This window comes from Balaenoptera acutorostrata, chromosome 13 (assembly GCF_949987535.1).
Source record: "Balaenoptera acutorostrata chromosome 13, mBalAcu1.1, whole genome shotgun sequence".
Taxonomy (NCBI): domain Eukaryota; kingdom Metazoa; phylum Chordata; class Mammalia; order Artiodactyla; family Balaenopteridae; genus Balaenoptera; species Balaenoptera acutorostrata.
In genome coordinates, this window is record NC_080076.1 from 87,838,558 (window position 1) to 87,858,919 (window position 20,362).

Consider the following 20,362-nt stretch of genomic DNA (forward strand, 5'->3'; position numbering starts at 1 on the left):
TAAGGAAACTGTCCTTGACTCCCTGAACCCACCTCTGATCTAACAAAAAAAGCCCAAGATCCCTGGACCTCCCACAGAAGCTGTGCTGCCCCACCACAGTCCAGATGTTTTAAATCACCTGCCTAAAGCCACATGGGCCAGCAAGTGACAGATCTGGAACGTGAACCCAGGTGATCTGGCTCCAATGTCTATGCTGTCATGAGGCTCTACATACACATTCAGCACACCACACACGCATCCCTAACTGCACATGTATAAACACACGTACACACATCCATAAAAACATACACATGCACATGCTCGCACAATCCACACACACACGTATACACATCACATCTATAAATACATGCACGTACACACAACACACGAACATACACAGTCCTATTCTTTTGCACATGTGTGACCATTGAATGCATGTGCGCACATGTGTGCACACACCCCATAGACATGCAGATAGACCAGACGCGCTTGCCCCTTGCACAAGCTTGTTCCCCTGCACACGCATACAACATGCTGGCCCATGCACCAGCCCGTAGGCGTGTACACACAGGCGTGCAGGAAGCCCACCTGCCCACACACCCCTACACAGGGGCCTACACCTAAAAATAAAACCTAACGCTTACCACGGGACAGCATGGGTAGGCACGCATGAATACATGTGTATGTGTCCTCACACATCTAGCTAAAAACTCACATGTACCGTGAACTCAGTCACAGACAGAAAAATACCTAACTCAGATATGTGAACTGGAATATTCAAAATTCCACTGTCCTCCCATGCACCCCCGGACACACATACTCAGGTACCTGCGCAGGCTCCTGTTCTCTGCCCCCAGGCCCCTCCCTGCCCACCCTCAGCTCCGTCATGGCGGTGAGGCCTGGGGGCGGTCACTGACACCCTCTGGTCTGGGATGACCGCGGGCAGGAACAGTCAGCTGCCTGGCCTCGCCCGCCAGGGTAGGAGGTAGCAGGCGGCGCGGTGTGGGTGCTGGGAAGAGGCACGGGTCCAGCCCCAGCCCCGTCCTCAGAGCCCACCTGGCCCTGGTCTCCTTGATCACACTTCTCCTGACCCCTGCACCACCCGGCCCATGCTGGATCCTGGGGCCAGAGGCAGGCCCAGCACACTCCAGGGGCCCCAGACGAGGCCCAGAAGTCGGGGACGGGACAGGGACCCCTCCACCCACCCTGGAGCCCGCCCCCGCTGGCCCCGCTGAGCAGAGGAAGAGGAAGCACAGCATGGGCCGGTGGGGAGTGGGCGGCGCCCGCCCAGACAGCCTCCTGCGCGGCCAGATGGCCGGCCATCTGCAGTCCCCTCCTCCTCTGCCGTAGCCGGGCCTGGTGCTGGGGCGAGCGGCCTCGGAGCTGGCCGAGCACGTTGGAGACGTGTGCCGCCTGCCAGGCTCGGGAGCTGTTCTTCAGAGGAGGCCTGCCATGCCCGGCTGCTGTGGCCCAACCTCTCACCCCATAGTGCAGGCACCTCCGTTCTGGAAGATTCTAGGGCTTCAGAATCCAACCCCTTCATCCAATCATTCATCCATTCCCTAAACACCAAGTGCCTACTAAGTGCTGGTCCTAGAGATACAATGACAAATAAGACAAATATTTGTTGAGTACCTATTCCTCTTGCTCTCTGCTCAGCAAGACAAGTTGGGGTCTCCAGAGTGGAGTGAGGGGTGCCTGTCCCCTCCCAGACTTCTGGGTCTCATCTGGGCCCACTGGGTCTGCCTCTGGTCCCAGGATCCAGGCACTTTTCTAGGAATCGGGGCTACAGCCCTGAACAAAACAAATATATATTAGACATCTACTCTGTGTCGGTCACTAGGCTGATGACAACAGCAAACAAACAAATGTGTATTGAGCACCTACTATGTGCTGGGAGCTGTTCTAGGTACGGGGAATACAGCAGTGAACAAACTAATTATTTGTTGAACACCTACTGCATGCCAGGCACTGGGGAGACAGTGGTGACCAAGAAGGACAAGGTCTCTGCCCTGACCAAGTTTGCAGTCTCCGGGGCAGAGGGGACGGATGAGCTATAGTGAATACATGAAAAATAAGGGGTGAGGGAAGGACAGTGGTATTCTTATCCATTTGATCATTTTAGACGGGCAGTCAGGGATGCCTTCTCTGAGGAGGTGACATGGAGCAGAGCCCTGGATGGAGCAAGGAGTCAGCCCTCAGGCTCCCTGGGGAAGAATATTCTGGGCTGAGGGAACAGCCAGCAGAAAGTCCTGCAGTGGGAACGGGCTTCATGTGACCGAGACAGCTGTGGGGAACCAGGACCCCTGGGCCAGAGCAGGTGAGCCCAGGGAGGGGCAGGGGTGGGAGATGAGGGGTGGGTGGGGCCCTGGTGGGGAGTCTGGGGAAAGTGAGGCCTGGGAAGAGACCCCAGGGATTTCAGGGGGTGGGGGAGCAGTGGGCATGTGAGGTGACAGTGATATCCCGACATCCCAACATCCTGTGCAAAAGTTGTCCCTGGGGCCAACCTCCATGAGGGCTGTATCTGCATTGGTCCCGGTAAGTCTGGGAAATGAGTACCAGGATGATTCCCATTTCACAGACCGGAAGGTGGAGGCACGTGAGAACATTGCGGTCCGGGGCCCGCATCTCACTGGATGCTCCTGATGCTTCCAGAGCAAGCAAAGGAGACGCCCCGAGCCCACGTGGGCCCTACCCATCACCCCTGGCGGCCCCAGGCTGGTCCAGCTCCCAGTCAGTGCTGCCCCAACTGTGGGCTCTGAAGGCAACGTCCCCGGCCGACCCCTCTGCTGGCGCCTGAAGCTGTCAGCCCTGATTCCCCGTGGGCTTAGTCACCCCATACAAGTGACATTTATTTATTCCCTCGCACGGAGTGTGGTGAGAATTAATTATTCAGCGCCAAGGAAGCACTTTGAACATAAAAAGTGCTGAGGATGACCGTGACATTACAGAGAATAATGTTCCCTCCTCATGCCCGCCTGCAGGTCTGGGTGCCTGAGCTGTCGCCTTCCATGGTCCCCTGACCACCCCCCCGCCCATGATGGGGGCGGAAACCCCCTGCATGGGGAAAAATTATCTGAGCTCAGAATTTCTTTTCTGTGCAAGCAGGAGGGAAGAGAGGGAAGGAAGAAGGGAAGGAAGGGAGGAGGGGAGAGGGAGAGAGAGAAGGAGGGGGAGGAAGAAAAGAAGGAAAAAAGGAGAAGGAAAGGAGGGAGAGGAGTTTCACACTCATATTTTTCAGCTGCTCTAACTGTGAGTTACGAAGGTGGTACAGAAGTGAATCGCAATGATACAGTCACGGTTTATAAGGCACTTGCTCTGTGTTATTTTCATGAGGTCTGCAAAACAGGGTGGTTTCTCAGAGCAAAGGAAGGGTTGCAGCCCCATTTTACAGATGAGGAAACTGAGGCTCTGGAAGGAGCAGCAAATACCCACCTCCCACAGCTTGGCCACAGTGGCCAGGAGCGAAACCTGTGAAAAGGAGTGTCGGGGACTGATCCCAGGGGCTGTCCGCCGAGAGTTCTCACCTCTGTCAGGACAAGCCCCAGCTCCCTGGGCACCGGTATCCCCTGGGCGCACGACACCAGCCCTTGAACTTGAGCCTCTGCCCTGCTGCCACCTTGAGGATCCGTGTATCCCGCCTCCCCCAGCCAGATGCCAGCGGGAAGGAGGCAAGAGGGGAGATCTTGCCGGGGAGGGGAGTGAGGTGGTGGGGATACAGAACAGTTGCCAGGGAGCTTGAAGTTTGATTTGATTTAATATTTACCCCAAAGAAACCCCATCAGGCAGAAGAGACAGCTGGAGGCCAGCAGAGCTGAGTTTGCTGTAATTGCCAAGTGAGATGGTCTTTGTTCCTACCTTCAGAGGGAAAAAAAGGTTGCAGGCCACACTTGACTCCCCCCTCTAGGCCAGAGCTGAGCAATCCTAGTGGAGGTGGAGAACAGGGTCTCTGGGCCATCTGCACTCTTTCTTCTGGGGGTCCCAGCTGTGCCGTGATTCATCTCCACTCACCGCAGTTGCCAGAACCATGTCTGCATTCAGTAGGGGCCCAGTAAATGCCTGCTCGTGTGTCCCGGGTGTCATCTGAGGGCCCCTGTTCAGTGAAATAGAGAAGGACTGGGGGAAGCAGAGGCCTTGCTGGGACAGGTGACATAGGCTCTCTGTGCCTCAGTTTCCCTATCTGTAAAATAGGAGCAAAAATGCTAGAACAGCACCACAGACTAATGAGGATTCGAGGACTTGTTCCCAAAGTGCTTAAGATGGCACCTGGGACTTCCCTGGCAGTCGTGGTTGAGACTCCGAGGAAGACGCCACGCTTCCACTGCAGGGGACACGGGTTCGATCCCTGGTCAGGGAACTAAGATCCCACATGCCCTGCTGTGCGGTCAAAAAATTAAAAATAAAAATACAGTAAAAAAAAAAAAAAGACAGCACCTGGTACACAGCAAGTGTTCTTTAAGGCGGAGCTACTGGGAGGGGCCGATCCAAGCAAAGCCCCTGGCAGACCTGCGGTCTTCACAGCTAGATTCAAGACCTCTCACCCGTTCCAACCTCCTGGACAGATAAATGGCATAGGAAAGGGGGCGGGGTTCCCTGGTGGGAAGGTGCTGACCTCAGGACCCCCTCACCTTCCCACCCCCCCACTCCCAAACCCCGCTCAGACTGCAGGATGCTCTTCACGTTAATCAGGCCTCAGGGGTGGCCCTGACGTTTCCCTGTGTGGCCGCCCCCACGGGTCATAACTGAGTGATGTGTGCTTTGAGCCAGAAGACACTCCGGCTGTAAGTCAGGAGGCTGCGCATGGGCGTGGAGGCCCCGCAGCCACCTGGCTGCCTTCAGCCAGGGAGGTGGGTGAAGACCCCACAGGCTCCTTGGACAGCTGGGAACCTGCTGGAGGCTGCTGCCATGGCAACAGTGCTGGTTGCCCTCACTCTGCGTGGGCCCCATCCTGCCTCTCCTGGGCACTGAGTGGGCTGGGGCTCAGCTGGTTACCCCTCCCTCCTCCTCCCCCGGGGGTCACTCGGGGGTCCTGAGAGCTCCCTGCCCACTTGCTACCCCAGCAGAGCAAAGCCAGCTCTAAGACATCCCTCTCTTAATAATAACTAATACCAGCTGACATGTATTGAGTACTTAGCTCTTTACAAGTATTAATTACTTAATTATCATGATAACCCATTTAATAGATAAAAAGACTATAGTCCAAAAGGGCAAAATTGTTTGCCCAGGGTCACATGACTAGTAAAGAGCAAAGCCAGGGCTTGAACCCAGGATTCTGGCCCCGGAGTGCCATTGCACAGTATAATGCAATGGTTAAGATATAGACTCTGGGGGCTTCCCTGGTGGCGCAGTGGTTGAGAATCTGCCTGCCAATGCAGGGGACACGGGTTCGAGCCCTGGTCTGGGAAGATCCCACATGCCGCGGAGCAACTGGGCCCGTGAGCCACAATTACTGAGCCTGCGCGTCTGGAACCTGTGCTCCGCAACAGGAGAGGCCGCGATGGTGAGAGGCCCGCGCACCGCGATGAAGAGTGGCCCCCGCTTGCCACAACTGGAGAAAGCCCTCGCACAAGAAACGAAGATCCAACACAGCCATAAATAAATAAATAAATAAAAGTTAAAAAAAAAAAAAAAAAAGATATAGACTCTGGGGCTTCCCTGGTGGCGCAGTGGTTGAGAATCCACCTGCCAATGCAGGGGACACGGGTTCGAGCCCTGGTCTGGGAAGATCCCACATGCCGCGGAGCAACTGGGTCCATGAGCCACAACTACTGAGCTTGCGCGTCTGGAGCCTGTGCTCCGCAACAAGAGAGGCCGCGATAGTGAGAGGCTCGCGCACCGCGATGAAGAGTGGCCCCCGCTTGCCGCAACGAGAGAAAGCCCTTGCACAGAAACGAAGACCCAACACAGCCAAAAATGAATAAATTAAAAAAAAAAAAAGATATAGACTCTGGAGTGAGACAAGCTGTGTGACCCTGGACAAGTTACTGAACCTCTCTGGGCCTCAGTTTCCCCTTCTGCAAAGTGGGCTAATAGTACCTGCTTCAGAGACTCCTGGGAAGGATGAGATGAGTTAATACATGCAAAGCACTTAGAGCAGCAACGAGCACAGAGTACGCGCCTGGGGCTTAACCCAGGTTCCCCCGGAAACAGGTGAGGATTTGCAGCCAGGTCCTCCTGGGGAGGCCAGCAGGGGGAACAGGACAGAGAAGGAGGGGATGCCAAGCTGAGGTGTCACTTGAGGCACCGTCCCAGCCCTCGCCTGATCCGCGGGGGGCTCTGGAGCGTGAGTTACACCTCCAAGTTTGTCCTGCCTCCAGAGCAGGGGGCCGGACTCCCACACTGTCAATGGTCGCCTAAGGGCTGCCCCAGCGGGATGGCAACTCCCAGGCAGGTCAGGCTTTCTGGACACGGGGCCAAAGCACTTCCAGCTGCCCAAGAGCCATGTGCAGAAGCGAGGCAAGAGTACGGGCAGTCAGGAGGAAAGCACACGGAATTGCAGAATCACAGAATTGCAGAATCAGAGGAGAGACCCAGGACTTGTGGGTGGAGCCCTGCCTGCTGTCCTAGCCATTGTTATTTACCTTCCTAGGACGCCGCAGCAAACCTGTCTGACCAGTAGAGCTGCCCTCGTTTTACCAGAAGGCCACTTGGTTTGGTCAGAGTCACACAGATTTGGGGCAGGGAGCCAAAACTCTAGACTTTCAATTCTGCACAGTTTTCACTGCACCCTGAGACCTGGTCGTGGGTCACCTTCTGCAGTACCTAGAAAAGATGATGCTTACTTGGGCAGGAGGAAAGTTAGCAGCTCAAAGGCCTGGAGCACCCGGAGGAGGTTGTATCAGTCCGAATGTCTTAGGCAGCAAATAAAAAAATCCGAATTCAAACAGCTTTAAGAATGAAAAAGATTTCTATTTTCCATGATAAGAAATCCTGAGTTGAAGGAGCTCCCGGGCTGGTTGATTCAGCAGCTCACTGGTGGCATCAGGACCAGGCTCTTTCCCTCTCTTCTCTTTTCTGCTGCCCTCAATATAGATCATGCTCTTCAAGGTCCCCAAATGGCTGCCCAGATCCAGTCATCACATCCCACTGGGACAAAGTACAGCCCAAGATGAGCCAGTCAGCTCTTTTTGTGTGTTTCTCTTTTTTAAGAGCAAGTCAAGATCCCCCATAAAACCCCTACTGGAGTCCCCCTCACATCTCATTGGCTGGAGTTGGGTTATATGACCCAACCAACAAAGGGACATAGGGACCATGATTGGCTTAGACCAGGGGTCAGCAAATTAGGGCCCGTTGGCCAAATCTGGCCCCAACCCTGCGTCTGTAAATAAAGTGTTATTGGTGCACAACCATGCCCATTTTTTTACATATGGCCGCTTTCACGCTACAACGGCAGAGCTGAGTAGTAGCAACAGAGACGTTCTGGCCCACAAAGCCTAAAAGGATTATTATTTGACGCTTTACAGAAAATCAGTTTGCTGACCCCTGGCTCAGCTAATTGGGATTCACCCCATGCTGGACTGAGTTGTTGTCTCCGAGGGATGAATACTGAACAAAATGCTGCTCTCTGAGTGAGGTAGGATGGTGTCTGGGCTGACAGCTAAGTCATCTTCTCGGTCTTTGCTACTCAAAGCATTGTCCATGAACAAGTAGCAGCAGCCTCACGTGGAGCAGAGCCCGGGCTACCCACCCCTCCCAGACCAACCGCACCAGGACCTACATTTGACCAAGTCCCCAGGGGGTCTGTGTACGTGCGAAAAGCCCTAGCCCTGCAGAGGGCTGAAGGCACAGGTGGGGACAGATGGGCAGCTGCCCTGGACTGACACTGAGGCGGCCTGAGTTCAAGGCCTGACTGTGACCTTGCCCAGCTGTGTGGCTGCAGGCAGGTCTGGCCACCCCTCAGGGTCTCGGCACCCTCACCTGCTAGACGCCACGTGTTAGCGCCCTGGGACTGCCCTAACAGTGTTCCCCAGACTCTTGGCTTAGAACAACAGTTCTGGAGGTCAGAAGTCCCACACCAAGGTATCGGCAGGGCTGGGCTCTCTCCAGAGTCTCCAGGGGAGGATCCTTCCTGGCTTCTTCCAGCTTCCCACGGCCCCGGGCGTTCCTCAGCTATGGCTTCATCCCTCCCATCTCCACCTCCATCCTCACGTGACTTTCTCCCTCTGTATCTCTCCTCTTCTTCTAAGGACGCCAGTCATATTAGATTAGGGCCCTGAATGACCCCATCTTAACTGGATTACATTTGCAAAAACCTTGTTTCCAAGTCAGAGCACATTCACAGGTTCCGGGGATTAGGACTTCAACACATCTTTATGGGGGACACGATTCAACCCATAACATGTGGCGGCAACACCCACACATGACACACAGGTGAAAAGGGGACACACATGCTTGTGTTTGGGGGGAGGACAGGGCTGATGGAGGAACAGCTGGCCAGCTATGCTGGAAGCTTCCTGAAGGTAGCTGGCCCAAGGTGGCCTCAAGGAGAACATCTCTACCCCCTCAACTCCCGCCCTCAAGGGCCTGAGCTGCTTCAGGGACCTCCTGGGTCTGTAGAAACCAGGTCCAAGGATCCTCAGCGATTCCTGGATGAGAATGAGACAGGCAAGGCATCCAGGTGCAAGCTTCAAGGAAGCGCTCATTCATTCTCAGGTGCCGCCTCTGCGGAGAGGGCGCACCTCCTTCCACTCTGCGCCCTGAGTGCCTTGCTCACCTCACTCTCGACCAGTGCTGGTCCTCAGCGCTGCCTGTCATCCCAAACACCCTCTCTGGGCCTCTGTTCCCAATCGTGGATGGGGAGCAGCTGGGCTCTGCCCCAACATTTACTCTGTGAACAGAGAAAGCCCGTTTGACTTAGATAGATTGAAAACATCCAGAAGTGTACCCTGAGCACCTAACTGGTGTTGAAGAACCAGGTATATTGAGTGAACAAGGAAGTAAATTCCCAAATCCAAATTCCCCACCGTGACCCACAAGGCCCAGCATGATCTGGTCCTCCTCACCTTACCGGCCTCATCCCCACCATTTTCCCCCTAAACCATTAGGTTCCAACTACACTGATCTCCAAGTTCTTTCCAAAACACGCCAAGCCCACTCCAACCTCAGGACCTTTGCACACACTGTGCCCTCAGCCGGCATGCTTTTCCCCAGATGCCCAGGTCTGGCTCCCTTATTTTATTCAGATTTCTGTGCAAATGTCACCTCCTCAGAGAGGCCTTCCCCGCTGCTCGATCAAAAGTAGACACGCTCACTCCACCCCTACCTCCACCCCACCAATACCCAGTCACATTCTGTCCCATCAAACTACTTTAGTGTCTTGATAGAACTCACAACTGGAGTGTGGAATTCTCACAGGCATTTATTTATCCATTGGCCATGTCCTCGGTGCCTAGAACACTGTCTAGCACATAGTAGGTGCTCGGGAAAAATTTGCTACTTGACAGAATGAACCCCTTTCCCACTGGAACCCAGCCAACCTCTTAGGGAACACTCAGGCATCCCCAGGCCCCTGCATTCAAGGCTTGGCGAACCTCGCCCTGCAGTGGAATTTTCCAGATGAAGCTGCTCCTTTTGTGCGTCAACCAGGCGTTTAATCTCAGCTCATCGCTGGGCAGGAAGGAACCTGCTTTGCTAAAGGACTTCTGTCCTAAAGCTGCCAGGTAACATGAGAGGGGCCTCTCAAGAGGAAAGCACAGCTCCCCACCCCACCCCTGATAAGCGTCCAGCGGCCCCCTCACCTTCTCCAGGCAGCATGCCTCCACCCACAGCCCTGGCCACAGGCTGATCCCACCCTGTGCTCACTCCCCAGCCGGCACCCCCCAAACTGCACGATGGCCCTTCAGAGGGCCAGGAGATCTTAAAAACTCCCTTTAAAAATAGCATTACTAATTTTTTTTTTTCCTTGTTAAAAATTTACACATGTAATCCACATGTGCTGACAGTGAAAAATGCCAGCATTTCTAGTGGGAAGTAGATCATCATCCCCCAGATTCCAGCCCCCAGCATAGAGATGAAAACCACAGTCAAAGGCAGTGGTACCCTTGGGAAGGACTGGATTCCTTTAACACATTCTTGTAGGGCGCCCCTAGCAAATCCTCCAGGGCTGTTATATTCTTACCCCCATTTTACAGATGGAGAAAGTGAGGCTCAGAGAGGGACTGAGCTAGCCAATGGTGGGCAGTGGTGAACTCAGGCGGTCTGGCTTTGATCCTCACTTCGACCACTACACCATACCACTTCTTGGCAGAAAATTTCTTGATTTGGTTTTTAACATTTTTTTTTCTTTTTTTCCCATTTTCTGTTCCATGTTGTTCTCTGACTTGCTTTTCTCATTTAACACTCCATGTCTGGGACATCAATTCATGGCAGAGGGAATTCCCTGGCAGTCCAGTGGTTAGGACTTGGCACTTTCACTGTCAAGGGCCCGGGTTCAATATCTGGTCGGGGAACTAAGATCCCGCAAGCTGCGAGGTGCAGCCAAAAAAATAAACAAATAAAGTATATTTCTTAAAAAAATTCATGGCAGGGCTTCCCTGGTGGCGCAGTGGTTGAGAGTCTGCCTGCCAATGCAGGGGACACGGGTTCAAGCCCTGGTCTGGGAGGATCCCGCATGCCGCGGAGCAACTAGGCCCGTGAGGCACAATTACTGAGCCTGCGCGTCTGGAGCCTGTGCTCCGCAACGAGAGAGGCCGCGAAAGTGAGAGGCCCGCGCACCGCGATGAAGAGTGGCCCCCGCTTGCCACAGCTAGAGAAAGCCCTCGAACAGAAACGAAGACCCAACACAGCCAAAATAAATTAATTAATTAATTTTTTTAAAAAATTGTTTAAAAAAAAAAAATTCATGGCAGACATACATAGGTCACCCCATCCTTTTTAATGTCTGTGTTGTATCACTAGCCCCTGACACACAGCACAGAACTACTATGATCATTTGGGTCAAAATGGTCCATTCGTGATCATCTTAAATTCTCAGTACATAATTCGTTTGAATGTGCCCTATAGTAAATATGGGATACAATGAGTACTTCTGGGGAAAGCTGGTAAGATCTGGGCTTATTGGGCAGGAGAAGGTCTGAGTTTCCCTGTCACCCACAGACTCTAGGCTAAGTCTGAGATGGTGTTGGTGGAGAGATTAAATGCACTATTATCCAGAATGTTCCCAGCTCCAAAGAGGCCACAAGGGTGAAACGTCCCTTTTGCTGATCAGTTACATGTCTAAGGACTCCAGAATGTCAAGCCTTCAAAGTACTGTGACTCATTCCCTGAACAACGATGCTTGGTAATTCACAAAGCAACCCTAGGCACACCACAGTTTATCCACATCTCCAAAGAAAGTCCTACTCAGAGTCTCCCCTGAGCAGATCAAGAGAAACAAATCCTCTCTCCACTTCAGGCCCTGGATGCTTTTTCTGGGCTGGCATAAAGGGAGTGAGGAGGAAAGGGCATGAGTTGTCACAAAGTCAAAATGAAACTGCCAACAACACAGTTCTCTGTCTCCCAAGAGTGACTCAGCCGGTGAAAACCAGAATATTGTTCCAAGTGTCAAAATCTGCAGAGCTGCCTCCAAGATTTGGGTCTCATCCAGCTTAAATGAGCCAAACATTCAGCATCTTCCTCAGGCACCTGTGAATGGTGCATTGTCTTCTCCCTGTGGCTTTTGTTTTTGAAAGTTCATAAAGAGGAACCCAGGAGGTCAGGAGACAGCAGGGTGGCCATTTCCTTCCCCAGGACAACATTCAGACAGTTTCTACATGCCTCCCAGCACCTGCCTCCTGCCAGGGACCAAACCGGTGCTGTTGGCACCCAGGCTGCCCCAGAGCACATAGGAAACCAGGACCCTGGCTGGAGGTTGAAACGTACTCCTTTGGAGAATCATCTGGCCGCCTCAGCACTGGTAGGGCCAGGCAGCGGCAGGGGGAGTTTATCATCATTAGGAGCGAGTTGACTTCGAACAGGGGAGAAATGCTTTTAGAGTAATGTTATTAGCACTGGATTCTGGAATGCCTTTTCTATTCTTCTAAGTAATATTCTCTGCAGCCCTGTGCACTCCATAGAGGAGGAAATTGACTGGTTTGTAGATGGGGAAAACGCTGAGCCATTTCTAGCTCCTGGTTTTATTTATATGAGGGAATTCACAAGGTAATCTCAGAACACTACAGTTTGCCTTGTGGGACTGGCTCGATCCCCATCGTCCTACTGAGTATATTTTTGGTGCATATGTTAATCCATAATGAGTCATATAAAAACCAGGACAACGTGACCTATGTCAGTTTTCAGCCTTGACGGGTACTGGGATGGGAAACAGTGGGGATAATAGTAGCTAATACCTATAAAGAGCTTTGTACAGGCTGGGCACTGTCCAAACACTTTGCATGAATTAACATTTAACTCAGATAATGGCCCAACAGGGAGGTACTAATATGATCACCCTTTTACAGTTAAGGAATCTGAGGTACAGAAAGGTTAAGTAACTTGTTCGATGTCACACAGCTAGAAAATAAATGACCAAGCTGGGATTTGAACCCAGGAGACCCACCTCCATGGTTTGTGCTCTTAGCTCTATGGAGTATTGTGTGATTGTATCAAATCTAAAGATATTGGCAAAAAATGGACTCTCTGTGACAGACACTGTGACTGACCCATCACAAATTCCCAGCCTTTTCTCCATTCCTGCATCAATCACCAGGTCCAGAAAGGCTAACTATTTGCTTCCTCAGGATCCTCTGCAGTTCTGGCCAATGAGATGGAGGCTGAGGCCAACTGGTGCAACTGTGGGAAAGGTTTTGCTTTGCCTAATAAAAGGAGCAAAGGTAGCTGATACCCTTGTGCCCTTTATTCATGCCTTGAACATGGATGTGTTGCCTGGAGTCATGGCAGCCACCTTGTGATCTGAGGGAGAGGCCAAGAGAAGCACAGACAGTGACCTGGAATGACCTGAGCTTTGGAACTGACTCCCACCTCCCAGACTTCTTTTTGTATGGGAAAATTAAACCCTGTTTGTTTACATCACTGGGTTAGGTTTTCTGTTACTTGTAGCCAAAGATCATACCAAATAGTCTTTTCTCCCTTCCTGACTCTCTCTTATTCCCACTTGAAAGTCACTGGTTGTTAAAAGCCAGCATCTTAGAAGAAGTAAGGGGACAGGGAGAGGCCTCTTTCTGAGACTATTCGATATGGAATTCCAGCCTCCTGCGGCCTTTCCAGCTTTTTTTTTTTTTTTTGGCCGCGCCTCACAGCATGCAGGATCTTAGTTCCCCGACCAGGGATCGAACCCGTGCCCCCTGCAGTGGAAGTGCAGAGTCCTAACAACTGGACCTCCAGGGAATTCCCTTTCCAGCTCTCGTTTACTGAGCACCTACTGTATTCCACGTACCCATGTGTATCATGGGCTCCAGGTTCATTTTTCCATCAACACTCTTACAGCCTAGGAGGGAGACCACATTTGGCTCCATTTTACAGACGATGACCCTGAGGTGCTGGGGCTTTAAGAACTTGCCCAGTGGGTGGGGAGCAGATTCACCCAGGCCAGCCTGACTTCAAGTGCAGGGTCTTCCTGTTCTCAGCTGCGGTCGCTCCGACCCACGGTACAGCCCTCAAGAACTTCTCCAGCTCGTCAGATTCCAGGCTTCTGTTCCCTCCTGTCCCCTCCTTGCCCTCAGTGCCTCTGCATTCTCATCTGTAAAATGGGGATAACGCTAGGACCCACTCACAGGGCTGCTGTGCTGATTCAGTGGAATAATCCACTTGGCACGGAGCCTGGCACATAGGGAGCTCTCAACAGACGGTGTTATTATTATCACTATTATTATTACTAAGTACCCAGAGTCCTGTCCCCAAGAGTAATTCCCCAGGGCAGCAATGAATGGAAAGGAGGCGCTGAGGGAACCCAGGGTCTGATTTCTATTGAGCCTGGCCTGATTTCACACTCCCCCAGCCTGGGCACAGGTGTGCCCTTGGGTGACAGCTTGGAAGGCTTCCTGCAAGGAGCCGCCTGAGGAAGAAAGCTCCTGCCAGACACCTTGTCTGGAAAGGAGCACACATTCAAGGAAGGCTGTCTCCTGCCAGGGGCTCAGGGGCTCAGAGGCTCAGGGGTTGGCTGTCAGCATCACGGTCAGGGCTGGCCAACGCACAGGGCTTGGAAATCACCCTTTCGATCAATGCCAGGGTGGCTGCCAGCTACTGCAGCAGGGGGAGAGAGGGGGAAAGAGAGAGAGAGAGAGAGACAGAGAGAGAGAGTGAGAGAGAGAGGGAGGGAGGGAGGGAGGAAGAGAGAGGAAAAAAAACATCTCTTTCCTGAGCCCCAGGCCACAACAAAGGGAGTCAGCCTCCAAAAGTGGAGTGGAAGGGGCTCTGTTGAATTAATTAATCCTTTAGTGACAATGTATTAAGTGCCAAGCGTTGGATACACAAGCTTCATTGAACCTTCACCACAGCCCTCTGACAGAAGTACTATTATCATCTCTGTCTTGAAGGTGAGGAAAATGAGGCACAAAAAGTTTAAGCAGATTGCCCAAGGTCACACAGCTGACAACTGGAGGAGTCATGATTCTAACCCAAGTGCCCAGACCCCTGAACCAGTGTTTCTAAGCGATAAAGAGGTAACAAGACCTTTAGTCCTAATGAGTTTCATTCTAATGGGGCTGGGAGAGGAGGAACCAACTATAAACAAAGCAACAAGTGAGAAATAACTCCAGGTGGTGACAGCAAGTGATTAAATCACCCATATCTGTCTGATGAATCTCTGTGGGGGGCCTTGGAAGGCTTCTAAGATGAGACAGAGACTGGGGTCATCCTTGAAGGAAGGGTGGGATTTTAACTGGGAACTCGGGCATGAAAACTGTGGAGCCAGAACTTAGTACGGGTGAAAATGCAGGCATACAGTTGGTGCTCCATAAATGGTCATCGTAAAGGGTATATTGGGGGTTAAACCATGGGAGGCTTTAGAGGTCTGGAGGAAGTGTTTGTAAATCTTCTTCTGGGGCTTTGCTCCAGCATCTGCCAACCTCAGTGTTTCTAGAGAGTCACACCCAGCCTCAGCCCCAGGGCCTGGGTCCTGATTGGTCCAGGATGATCACACCCCCAACCAGAGACTGGGCCAGCTGTGATCATGTGACACAATCTGGCCAATGGCAGGCCAGTTTCTAGGAAAGATTTCTTCTCACCCTCAAAGGGAAACAATCCGTCCAAGATGGCTCTTGTATTAGTTATCTATTGCTCGTAACAGAAGTCCCCCAAACTTAGCAGCATTAAACAACAATTAAGTATTATCTCAGTTTCGGTGGGTCAAGAATCTGGGAGTGACTTCAGGGGTGATTCTGGCTCAGGGTCTCTCAGGAAGTTGCAGTCAAGATATCAGTGGTAGTTGCTATCATCTGAGGGGTTTCTATTCAATCTCTCTCCCTTCAGGTGAAGGTAAAGGGCGTCAAAGGTCAGCTCATCCAGTCCCAGCCTACAGACGCCCAGTCTCTGGCTTCTTCCTGACGCACGGATCTCAGCTTGAACATCCCCACCTCCCTTCCAAGATCACCTTTGATAAAGCAGCTCCTCCCTGCCCATGCCAGAGATTTTCATGCCTATCGTCTCTGCCTTACTGCCTGAGACTCTGCTCTTAACTTACCTTACTTTGTCCCTTCTTGGTTATTTACCTTTTTTGGTGTCTCTACCCCCAATTAGAACATATACTCCATGAAGCATCAGATTTTTGTCTGTCCTGTCCTCTGCTAGATTTCCCAGAGTTTAGCATAGTGCCTGGTATGTAGTAGGTGCTCAATTAAATATATGTTTATGGTTTATGTAGAATAAGAAATAAGTAGATATTTCACAGCCCTGAAAGTGATCTGGGACATCAGGGAATTCTGAAGAACCAAGAAAGAGGCTGATAATTCTCTGTCTCTCTTTTGCGCACGCACACACACACACTTTTTCCTCCAACTGCCTGCATCTAGGTTGCCCTCGCTCTCACGTGCAAAGCCCCCAGGTTCGGCCCTCTCTGGTTTGCTTCCCAAATTGGCTTCTCCACTCCCACACCACCTCCTCCATCCTGTTCCTACCAGATCTGTGAGGCCACCTGCACAACAAAAATTACATGGAATTTGGAGTCAGACAGACCTGGTCCACATTTGGAACTTTCCGCATTTGGTCTGACCTTGAGTGGCTCACTTCTCGTTCTGAGCCTCAGTTTCCTCATCTGTAAAATGGGGCAAAGCAAGACCACCATAGCCTGCCGTCTGCATGAACATGAGTATGCAGTTATTTCAGACATGGAAGGGCATTGGGCTTGCCTGGAATAAGACTCGCCTCTCCGCTGCCCACAGCGGCTCAGACTCTCTCCAGTCTAACACAGCGGTTGCCCCTCCTCTCGCAGCTGCTCCCCAGAGAGTGTGAAAGCTTAAATGGCCAATATTTTCCCCAGCTCAGCACAAAGCGCAATCATTGCAGGGCAGCCAGGAAGAGCTGTTAGCTTGATTGGGTCCTTTTTTCATCTCCACGTCAGCTGTTAGGCTGTTCAGCTCACGCAGGGTGACTGCTCCTTTATTACCCAGCTCTGGAGCGGGATGGGTGGAGTCCTTAAGTTATAGCAAGAATGTGGCGCCACTGCATACCACCCCACACAGCAAACTCTTGGGATGTCTCTTCTCTCTATTCAAAAACTAGAAATAACGCCGCATTCCCACCCAGGAATCAAGTCCAAAGCCCTCCACCCCCATCCCATGCTGAAGGTTCCCTAACCCTAACCCCACCCCTGCTTCCTCCTTTCTATTTGGGCAGGAGACATTTTTTTCAAAGTCCTCCAGATGCACTGGGGTTAGGGGAATGATTACTTTAGAACACATTGGTAACTACTTCTGCTTCCTAATGGAGGTGGTACAAAACACTTGATTCCTATACCATCCTATACCATTCTCTACAAATGCTTACAGAGAAATCGCTATATATGTTTTCCATAAATTCACTCAGTTAATCCTCACAGCAACTCTGAGACAAGTGCATTATCCGTATTCCCATTCTACAGACCAGGTTACGGAGGCAGAGAGAGGTTAAGTAACCTGCCCAAGGTCACACAGCTGTTGAACAGAGGGTTTGGGACTTGAACTTAGATCTTCTGGTGCCATTAACTTACTCGCTAAAGGGAGGGGAAAGTGGACATGGCAAAGGCCAAAGCTGGTTTGTCTGTGAGGCTGGGGTGTGGGGAAAGAGTGGATGGCCATTTCCTGTGAGGGACACAATGATGAGGGTTTGGAGCCTGACCTTGGTAGGGGGCTGCATAGGAATGTTTAGATAATAGAGTTTCTTGGGGAGTGAGAGAAGGAAAGCACTGGAAAACAGGAAGGTAAGGGAGTCTTGAGAAAAAAGACTGGCTGCCAGACCTCCCCCTTGCTCCCCAAGCCTCAGCAAAGTCTGCTGCAACCAGAAATGATCCAGGTTGGGGGATAGGGAGGGGATAATTGCGTAGCCAGAGATAGACATCCAACTCTCAGATTTCTTGTTTCATGTAACTGAAAAGTCCCGGGTGGATTTCAGGCCTGGCTGGATGCAGGGGTGCAAATAATATCATCACTTGTCTCTCCTTCCTGGTGCTACTTTCCTCTAGGCTGGTTTCTCTCTCAGGCAGGTTCAATTACATCCCACCAGCATAGCAATTCAGTGGAAAGAGAGATCTTTTTCCCAAGTGGTTCCAGCAAAAGTCCCAGCAAAGGTTCTCATTGGCCCAGCCTGAGTCACATGGCTGGGTCACAAGACTGTCCCTGACCCAATGGCTGTGGCGATGGGGAGAGTTTGACTCACTTAAAGGGTGAAGTATAATGGAAGGGTGATTACCCAGTGGGACATGAGAAATTTCCTTCTAGAAGGAAAGACCCTAGGCAGGAGGGCCACAGACATCCACCATGGGGCCCTGAGGTGAAGAGGAGGAAGAAGAGAACAGTTGTACAACAGCATCCACCAGTGAGGTTAGGAGGTTAAGAGAGAAGCCTCAAGTGATCAAACCGCATGGCCCCTGCTGCCTACTGTCACCTGGAGTTGCACAGAAATCATGCCCAGGGTGCAGGGCTGCCTGCAGAATGAGCAATAAGAAAAACGCCTTGAAAGTCAAGAACAGAGACCTTAATAACACTGCACCTCAGTTTCCTTTCTGTAAAGTGGGGTCAAAAATAGTACCGGGCTTCCTTGGTGGCGCAGTGGTTGAGAATGTGCCTGCCAATGCAGGGGACATGGGCTCGAGCCCTGGTCTGGGAAGATCCCACATGCCGCGGAGCAACTAGGCCCGTGAGCCACAATTACTGAGCCTGCGCGTCTGGAGCCTGTGCTTCGCAACAAGAGAGGCCGCGATAGCGAGAGGCCCGCGCACCGCGATGAAGAGTGGCCCCCGCTTGCCGCAACTAGAGAAAGCCCTCGTGCAGAGGCGAAGAGCCAACACAGCCATAAATAAATAAATAAATACATAAATAAATAATTAAAAAAAAAATAGTACCAACTTCACAGGGTTGTGAAGATTAAAGGCGTTAATAACTGTGAAGGGTTCAGAATGGTGCACACGGGAAAGACACGATGAACACTGGCTTCTTGGGACTTCCCTGGCGGCGCAGTGGTTAAAAATCCTCCTGCCAATGCAGGGGACATGGGTTCAATCCCTGGTCCGGGAAGATCCCACGTGCTGCGGAGCAACTAAGTCCGTGCGCCACAACTACTGAGCCTGCGCTCTAGAGCCTGTGCGCCGCAACTACTGAAGCCTGTGTGCATAGAGCCCGTGCTCCACAAGAGAAGCCACCACGATGAGAAGCCAGTGCACTGCAACGAAGAGTAGCCCTCGCTCACTGCAACTAGAGAAAGCCCGCGCACAGCTACGAAGACCCAATGCAGCCAAAAATTAATTAATTAATTAATTAATATTAAAAAAACACACTGGATTCTTTGTTAATCCAGGTCACATAGACCCTGAATATTCCCACTGCCACACCTTTGCCTAGATTTTCCCTCCACCACCTTCTTGGCCACATTCAGTCCTCCTCCTCCAGGAAGACTTCCTGGGATCCCCAGTGCACTCTGAGCCCCTAGAACCCCACGGACCTAGGCCTGAGCCCCAGCTCTGCTCCTCCAGCTGTGTGACTCTGGGAAAGTGGCTTCACCTTTCTGAGCTGGTCTCCTCTTCTGGAAGTGTGGATAATTAAAAGCACCTTGGAGGGCTCTGGTAGATTCTAAGCCTTTGGCTGTATTAAGAGGCTATGGTCTCTCTGGGGTTGGGGTCCTCTCCCTCGCATTTCTCAGTGTCCTAGGGAAACCCCATTTAAAATGCTGATAAGTTCAGCTTGGGTTCTCACAGTTCAGAGCTGAGCCCTAGATCTACACATAACAGGCTTGTGACACTGGGCAAGTCACTTTGCCTCTCTGAGTCTCAGTTCCCTCGTGATAATCCCTTTATCACAGAGAGGTTATGAGACTGGCAATAGCCTCTACACAGTGTCTAGGAAAAGTAGATATTCATTCAATGGGCATTCTCTTTTACCCCTGCTGCCAGTCCAAATGCCACCTCTTCCAAGCAGTCTTCTGTGATTACACAGCTCTGATGCCCTCTTGGCCTCTCCTCTTGCCTGCACACTGGCTTCTTGGAAGTTCAGATCAGGCCAGTGTGCCTTCAGAATCTCTATTGCCTGGCACGTGGCCCTGTAAACAGTGGGTATTCTAGAGATTTTGAGACTGATGATGATGACGATGATAATGATGATGGGCAAAAATGTCATTTGAGACCTCCCAGGTGTCCTTAATTCTTCTCCCAATTTAATTTCAGCTCAACTTGATTCCAGAAACCTTTTCAAATCCACGTTTGCAAGGATGTAGGTATAAACAAACACATAAAACCCAGCATCTGCTATGTACCCAGCTCTCTCCTAGGCTAGCCTCTTTTTTCCAGTTTCAAGTGGTGTCTTTGCCTTTAATGATGAGGCTTTCATGCAAACAGAGTTTCATGGCCTGCATGATTTGGAGTGGCACACACAGAGGAACACTTTTTACTGTCATAGTTATGTATTTATTTTAACTGGGAATTGCATTTGGCTACATATATCTAAAAACCCAAATCACGGTGACTTACTCAAATAAGAGATTTCTTTCTCTTTGTTAAGAGACAGCTCCACCATGCCATTGTAACTTGAGCCCTTTTCTAAGCCTTTTATTCTAATGGTCACCTTATGGTCACAAGGCGGCTGCTCTACCTCCAGCATTGCATCTAAATTCCAGGCAGGAAGAAGGGAAAGAACAAAGGGAAAGAGATCGGCCTTAGTTCCTTCTGTTCCCCACCCCCACCCCTCACTTTTTAAAGAACTTTCACAGACCTAACCACATCTAACTTACATCTCATTTGGCCAGAGGTGGGTCATGAGCCACCCCT